Source organism: Vigna unguiculata, unplaced genomic scaffold (assembly GCF_037176805.1).
Source record: "Vigna unguiculata cultivar grain cowpea cultivar isolate G323 ecotype 2 unplaced genomic scaffold, ASM3717680v1 ptg000436l, whole genome shotgun sequence".
Taxonomy (NCBI): domain Eukaryota; kingdom Viridiplantae; phylum Streptophyta; class Magnoliopsida; order Fabales; family Fabaceae; genus Vigna; species Vigna unguiculata.
The window spans coordinates 1-7,500 of record NW_028197071.1 but is presented as its reverse complement, the minus strand read 5'-3'; the positions used below and the strand labels follow the sequence as shown (position 1 = coordinate 7,500).

Sequence of the window (7,500 nt, the reverse complement as noted above, 5' to 3'; positions counted from 1 at the left end):
CCGTATAGTATTGGTATTCTATATCTATATAGATATGGATAAGATACTCGATTAGATAATATCTGTGTAACAGATCAAATTGATATTCTAGGGTTTACATATATTGAAAGTTGCTGTTATAATTAGAATGAACAAAGTTAAAAAAAAAAGCAATATTGATTGGTTATGTATCAATTTTTATTTTCTGATCTCATTAAGAAAAAAAAATTTCTATTCAAATATTCAAGAATAATTCATAAAAGAATAGTTAACGGTTGCGATTTGTCTCAAGATTGTTTTTCAATTTTTCAATAGAAAGAAAAGGGGGGAGTATTCTCAAAAACTTCATATCTATATTTTTATTGGCGGCATGGCCGAGTGGTAAGGCGGGGGACTGCAAATCCTTTTTCCCCAGTTCAAATCCGGGTGTCGCCTGATCGATAAGAAACTGTAAATGAAAGATTATATTACGTTTTTTTAGAAAACTTTTTTTCCAACAGAAGCAAGCGAGGGAAAAGGAGTCTTGAGAATTGCGTTTGATTCGAAATTATAAGCATCAGTAGCTTAAAAAATGTTGTAAATATTTTTGTCTCGAATTCAAGGAAAGATTCTAGTAGTGAAAAGGAATCCATAAATTTAGAAATGATAGTTCGTTCACTACACAACTATTGTAGTGTCTGTCTCCTGACTGGGTCTTTTATTAGATTGGATTAAGAATAAGTCGGATAGGAAAGTCCATTTTTAGGTAGAGAAAAGGCAGAAGAAAAACCTTCTATACAGACTAATTTAAAGTTTATGAGTGCTTCCACATTTTATCAATATTATTTATTTAGATCAATTCTATTTAATAGCTTTAATTTAGCTAATTCGCTTTCGTAATATTCAAAAAAAGTATTCTTTAGATTTTCATATTCTATATTCTAATAAAATTAAAAAGTTTTGATTCTAAAATCGAATAGAAAAGAAAAAAAGTTTTTTTAATTATTTTAGAGAACGAATTGGGAGACATTTAAGGGACTATTTCAAATAGAAAGAAGAGTATAAGTATGCAAATGAATCTGTCTTGATTCTTTTTTTATGAAATCCTTAAGGAAATGATAAAAGAGAAATCTTAATATTCCCACCTGGTAGTAACATTCATTGACTTATAACTTCCTATAATTTTTTTATGTTTAATGTTTTATGATTTTACTAAAAATAATCAAAAAAAACTTTTTAGATGTTCTAATAACTAATAAATAGAATGAATTCTTGTTTTTCGTGAATGATGTTAGCCCAGAATCCTTTTTTTGACTCTGTAATAGCAATTCCACTATTATAGTATAGTATTTTTAGCGAATAATACAAAAAAAAGAATAGAATAAAAAATTTGAAAAAATAATGAAATAGTTCCTTCATATTTATAGAGATAGGAGACAAAATTTACATGGATATAGTAAGTATTGCTTGGGCTGCTTTAATGGTAGTTTTTTCATTTTCCCTTTCCCTCGTAGTATGGGGAAGAAGTGGGCTATAGGGATACTAAAAATTGAGTTAAGGGATCCAAGTAACCTTGTTGATTTCTACCTGAATTTTTGAATTTCGAAACTATTGAATGAAAATATTTCATTTAAACTAATACTAATTAATTGAGTTCAAATAGAAAATCTATCTTGATTCTATTATATTTTAGTAGTGTAATGTATTCTATGTATCTTATAGGAATTGAAAATACTCTTTCAATCAAACAAATATTTTCATTATTCCCATATTCCTATTTTGAGAAAAACAAGGGAATCAAAAAGAAGAAGAAATGGATTCCTATTCCAATCAAATTTTTCTTAAAATTTCTATTTCGATGAACTGACGCTTAACCTGGTTATATAGATATATATATATATGGAAAATGGCGGACCGTGTAATAACCATTCCTGTTTTTTTACCCCCTTTTTTTCCTAAGATACCGGAATTGTTTGTAAAAAGAATCTGAAAAAAAAAATTGGACGCAATTCTCAGATAGTAGAAATCAAATTGATTTCTACTATCTGGATTACGCTGATTGTACGATCATTTTTTTAAATCATTCATAAAAATGAAGAAATCATATTTCAGTGAAATTAGTCACTTTTACTTACCGTTTTTACATAAATTATAAGTAAAAAAGCAGTAGGAACTAGAATAAACAGTGCAGTAGCAATAAATGCGAGAATATTTACTTCCATAATCTTTATTATGTTCTATTTCTCTTAAATTTCTAAAAAAAAAATTCGGGATTTAATCCCATAGAAATGTTCAATCTTTCAACAATGGTATAAATTGGATTTCAATGATATCAAATCGGATCAATATCATGAATCACAAAATCTGAGCTATCAAATCAACTCATGAAATAGTATAACATAGGAAGATCTTTTATCCATACTAAATAAAACAAAAAAACATTTATTCTTGATGAAAGTCCAAAATCCCTTTCCTTCCTTTTTCGGCGAAACAAATGAAAAAGCAGGGGGGGGCCCCAAATAAAATTTTGTTTATCAATTTGATTCCCTACAAATACACAAAAAAGGAATTTATTTTTTATTTTTTTGGATTTATATCCAACGGGATTGACGGGGCTCGAACCCGCAGCTTCCGCCTTGACAGGGCGGTGCTCTGACCAATTGAACTACAATCCCAGGGAAAGGGGTGTACTGTATAAATATTTTTACGGACCGTTTCTGTCAAACCTTTTCTTTTTCTATTTCGGATTCGAACCTTTTTGTTGTAAATGAAAAAAGCGCATTTTTTTATATATTGATATGTATATCGATATCCACTTTAGTGAGATCGACACAAATTACTCGTAATCCGTTTCTTATTCTTATTCTATTAACAAATCGATTGAAAATTGAATCAATGAAAAAAAAATATTTTTTTTTTCAATTTTTCCTTATATTTTCTACTTACAGATCTTGACATGAATACCGATTATTAACAAGATTTTGAATTTGTGGAAAGAAATATGGAATACAGAAAAAAAAGAAATAACCTTAGATATGTTTAATATTTTGATTCTTCCGTATCATAGCACATCAGTCATTTCCAGAGAACTATAAATGGGTTATAGAATTTCATAGTGGATCGGCAAATTCTTGGGCCGAGCTGGATTTGAACCAGCGTAGACATATTGCCAACGAATTTACAGTCCGTCCCCATTAACCGCTCGGGCATCGACCCAGCACAATAGGAAGAATACATTTCAGTTTTTATTGAAAATTTTTGATCAACTTCCTTTCGTAACACCCTACCCCCAGGGGAAGTCGAATCCCCGCTGCCTCCTTGAAAGAGAGATGTCCTGAACCACTAGACGATGGGGGCATACTTGCCCGACCGCCATTATACTACGTTCATAGTATGAACAGTTTTTTGCAATTGTCAATATAATGATATGATTCGATAAAAAAAAATATTTTTCGTTCTTTCATAATTCCATAGAAATTTTTTATTAATCATTTATATTTCTAAATTTTTTTATTCCAGTCATAATAAGAAAAAAAAAGAAGTAATGTTCCAATAAAGAGAAAATTCTTCACAGGAATGATTCGTTTGTTGCAAAGGACGAGAGGTTAAAACTTCATTTCTATCATTTATTACTAATACTAAGATTCGATAGGTAGATTTATATCTAATACTAAGAAAAAAAACTTTGGAAAATAGAATTTTTCAATAAAAAAATAAAAATTTGGTTTAGGGACAGAACATATTGAATCCATTTTATCAATGATTCGATTTTATCAATGTTTCGATGAAATATTTTATTTTGTGAGTACATTTATGTATCAATAAAAAGAATTTAGTGTTATGATTAGAATGACTTCAAGAATCCATTTTGAAATAATATATTTGATATGGATCAAATCCAATCTTAATCAATTCTTTTTTTTAACTATATTCTATTCACTAGGTAAATCCAATTTTTTGTTCTTTGATGAGTCATTATACAAATAATAGATATTGATGTACATGTATTCTAATCCCATTTATATCATTTAATTTATATAATTTATATAAATTTATAGAAATAATTTATATAAATTTATAGAATAAGTATACACAGTAACAAATATATGTACTAGTCATGCTAGTTCCTTATTTAGAAATTGAAAGAAAGAAAAAGGGCCCTTTTAACTCAGTGGTAGAGTAACGCCATGGTAAGGCGTAAGTCATCGGTTCAAATCCGATAAGGGGCTTTTTACTTTTTTTTTCAAAAGCAATAGTCTTTCTATTTGAAGGAAGAATAAAAAGATTCTTGATATTTTGAAAAAGTTTCTATTTGTAATAAAAAAGAAAAAGTGTAAAATTCAATAATGGAAAAATAAAAAAAAGTAAGTGGACCTAACCCGTTGAATTATATTTATATCTACTATTCTGATATTCAAATTTGATAAAGATTCAATTCGAACAATTTTTTTTCTTTTTAAGACTTTTTTCGTTTAGACTCCCTAAGAATCTCTGAATATTTCCAATGAAATCTTCTTGTTTCTGAACTAAGAAAAAAGGTTATGCCTTTTCTTTACTCAGAAGGGCCTTAATACGAATTTCAAGTTCCACCAAACAAGTTTTTTTAAAATTAAAATGAAACATATTTTTTTCCATAAATTTCTATTATTTCTATAAGATTAGATAGAATCTTATAGAAATAATAGAAAAATACATTAAATTATGTCTTCACATATCAAATAGTTTCTTTTCATATCGATGTGTACGATATTTTTCCAGCAATTCATATATATGAGACAAAAACTTTCATTTACAGTTTTTTCTTTTTATTATAGTATTTATAAAAAAAAATGAAATACTAAAGAAAAAACTGTAAATGAAATAGAAATTTAGAAAACCTATGATCCTACAGTAGTTTCCTAGACAAAATAGAAGTCAATTCACAACCAAACTTCAAGAATAAGTTTCTTTGATGAAAGGAGAGAAATATGTCTGAAGATCCGCTAGGTATAAGAAGTGAAACAGGGGATCATTTGTTTCTTGAACAGTTCTGAAAAAAAAATTTCTATCGGATTTTGGAGTCATAGCAGATTTTATGATTGATGACTTGGAAGATTTTTAAGAATAGATAAGGAATAACCACATCGAGTTCATGGATTTGCCCTAGATATCAATAGACCCATAAATGATTTTTTATTCGAAACCGATTAGAAAACAAGGGAAAGTATACTTATATATTCTATATATATATAGAGAGAGAAATGAATAGAGATAAATGATCAAGGTCCGTCCCATCTCTGAAAATGCTCTATGAGGTGTTGGGAAATGGTTGAAGTAGTTGAATAGGAGGATCGCTATGACTATAGCTCTTGGTAAATTTACCAAAGATGAAAATGATTTATTTGATATTATGGATGACTGGTTGCGGAGGGACCGTTTCGTTTTTGTGGGTTGGTCCGGTCTATTACTCTTTCCTTGCGCCTATTTCGCCTTGGGGGGTTGGTTTACAGGTACGACCTTTGTAACTTCATGGTATACTCACGGCTTGGCAAGTTCTTATTTAGAAGGCTGCAACTTCTTAACCGCTGCAGTTTCCACTCCCGCTAATAGTTTAGCACACTCTTTGTTGTTACTGTGGGGTCCTGAAGCACAGGGAGATTTTACCCGTTGGTGTCAGTTAGGCGGTCTGTGGACTTTTGTTGCTCTCCACGGTGCTTTCGGATTAATAGGTTTCATGTTACGTCAATTTGAACTTGCTCGATCTGTTCAATTGCGACCTTATAATGCAATCGCATTCTCAGGTCCAATTGCTGTTTTTGTTTCTGTATTCCTTATTTATCCACTGGGTCAGTCTGGTTGGTTCTTTGCTCCAAGTTTTGGTGTAGCAGCTATATTTCGATTCATCCTCTTTTTCCAAGGATTTCATAATTGGACATTAAACCCATTTCATATGATGGGAGTTGCTGGTGTATTGGGCGCTGCACTACTATGCGCTATTCATGGTGCAACCGTAGAAAATACTTTATTTGAAGATGGTGATGGCGCAAATACATTCCGTGCTTTTAACCCAACCCAAGCTGAAGAAACTTATTCAATGGTTACTGCTAATCGCTTTTGGTCCCAAATCTTTGGGGTTGCTTTTTCCAATAAACGTTGGTTACATTTCTTTATGTTATTTGTACCAGTAACTGGTTTATGGATGAGTGCTCTTGGGGTAGTCGGTTTGGCCCTGAACCTACGTGCTTATGACTTCGTTTCTCAAGAAATCCGCGCAGCGGAAGATCCTGAATTTGAGACTTTCTACACAAAAAATATTCTCTTAAACGAAGGTATTCGTGCGTGGATGGCAGCTCAAGATCAGCCTCATGAAAACCTTATATTCCCTGAGGAGGTTCTACCACGTGGAAACGCTCTTTAATGGAACTTTAGCTTTAACTGGTCGTGACCAGGAAACTACCGGTTTCGCTTGGTGGGCCGGGAATGCCCGACTTATCAATTTATCTGGTAAACTATTAGGGGCCCATGTAGCCCATGCTGGATTAATAGTATTCTGGGCCGGAGCAATGAACCTTTTTGAAGTGGCTCATTTCGTACCCGAGAAGCCCATGTATGAACAAGGTTTAATTTTGCTTCCCCACCTAGCTACTCTAGGTTGGGGAGTAGGTCCTGGGGGGGAAGTTATAGACACTTTTCCATACTTTGTGTCTGGAGTACTTCACTTAATTTCCTCTGCAGTATTGGGCTTTGGCGGTATTTATCATGCACTTCTGGGACCTGAGACTCTTGAAGAATCTTTTCCGTTCTTCGGTTATGTATGGAAAGATAGAAATAAAATGACTACAATTTTGGGTATTCACTTAATCTTGTTAGGTATAGGTGCTTTTCTTCTAGTATTCAAGGCTCTTTATTTTGGAGGTATATATGATACATGGGCTCCGGGGGGGGGAGATGTAAGAAAAATAACCAATTTGACCCTTAGTCCAAGTATTCTATTTGGATATTTATTAAAATCGCCTTTTGGGGGCGAAGGGTGGATTGTTAGTGTGGACGATTTGGAAGATATTATTGGAGGGCATGTATGGTTGGGTTCCATTTGTATACTTGGTGGAATCTGGCATATCTTAACCAAACCCTTTGCATGGGCTCGGCGTGCACTTGTATGGTCTGGAGAAGCTTACTTATCTTATAGTTTAGGTGCTTTATCTGTTTTTGGTTTTATTGCTTGTTGCTTTGTCTGGTTTAATAATACCGCTTATCCTAGTGAGTTTTATGGGCCCACTGGTCCAGAAGCTTCTCAAGCTCAAGCATTTACTTTTCTAGTTAGAGACCAACGTCTTGGGGCTAATGTAGGATCTGCTCAAGGACCTACAGGTTTAGGTAAATATCTAATGCGTTCCCCGACTGGAGAAGTTATTTTTGGCGGAGAAACTATGCGTTTTTGGGATTTGCGTGCTCCTTGGTTAGAACCTCTAAGGGGTCCTAATGGTTTAGACTTGAGTAGACTGAAAAAAGATATACAGCCTTGGCAAGAACGTCGTTCTGCGGAATATATGACTCATGCTC

At 32.5% G+C, this 7,500-nt stretch overlaps 4 non-coding genes across 4 annotated transcripts; 2 read left to right on the top strand and 2 right to left on the bottom strand.

Annotated features, from left to right (window-relative positions):
- Positions 1-343: 343 nt before the first annotated feature.
- On the top strand, positions 344-414 carry TRNAC-GCA (transfer RNA cysteine (anticodon GCA)). The gene has a single exon. It is a non-coding gene; the product is annotated as a tRNA-Cys (tRNA).
- A 2,145-nt stretch (positions 415-2,559) lies between these two features.
- On the bottom strand, positions 2,560-2,633 carry TRNAD-GUC (transfer RNA aspartic acid (anticodon GUC)). The gene has a single exon. It is a non-coding gene; the product is annotated as a tRNA-Asp (tRNA).
- Positions 2,634-3,090: 457 nt separating this feature from the next.
- Positions 3,091-3,174, bottom strand: TRNAY-GUA (transfer RNA tyrosine (anticodon GUA)). The gene has a single exon. It is a non-coding gene; the product is annotated as a tRNA-Tyr (tRNA).
- A 941-nt stretch (positions 3,175-4,115) lies between these two features.
- Positions 4,116-4,187, top strand: TRNAT-GGU (transfer RNA threonine (anticodon GGU)). The gene has a single exon. It is a non-coding gene; the product is annotated as a tRNA-Thr (tRNA).
- Positions 4,188-7,500: the final 3,313 nt, after the last annotated feature.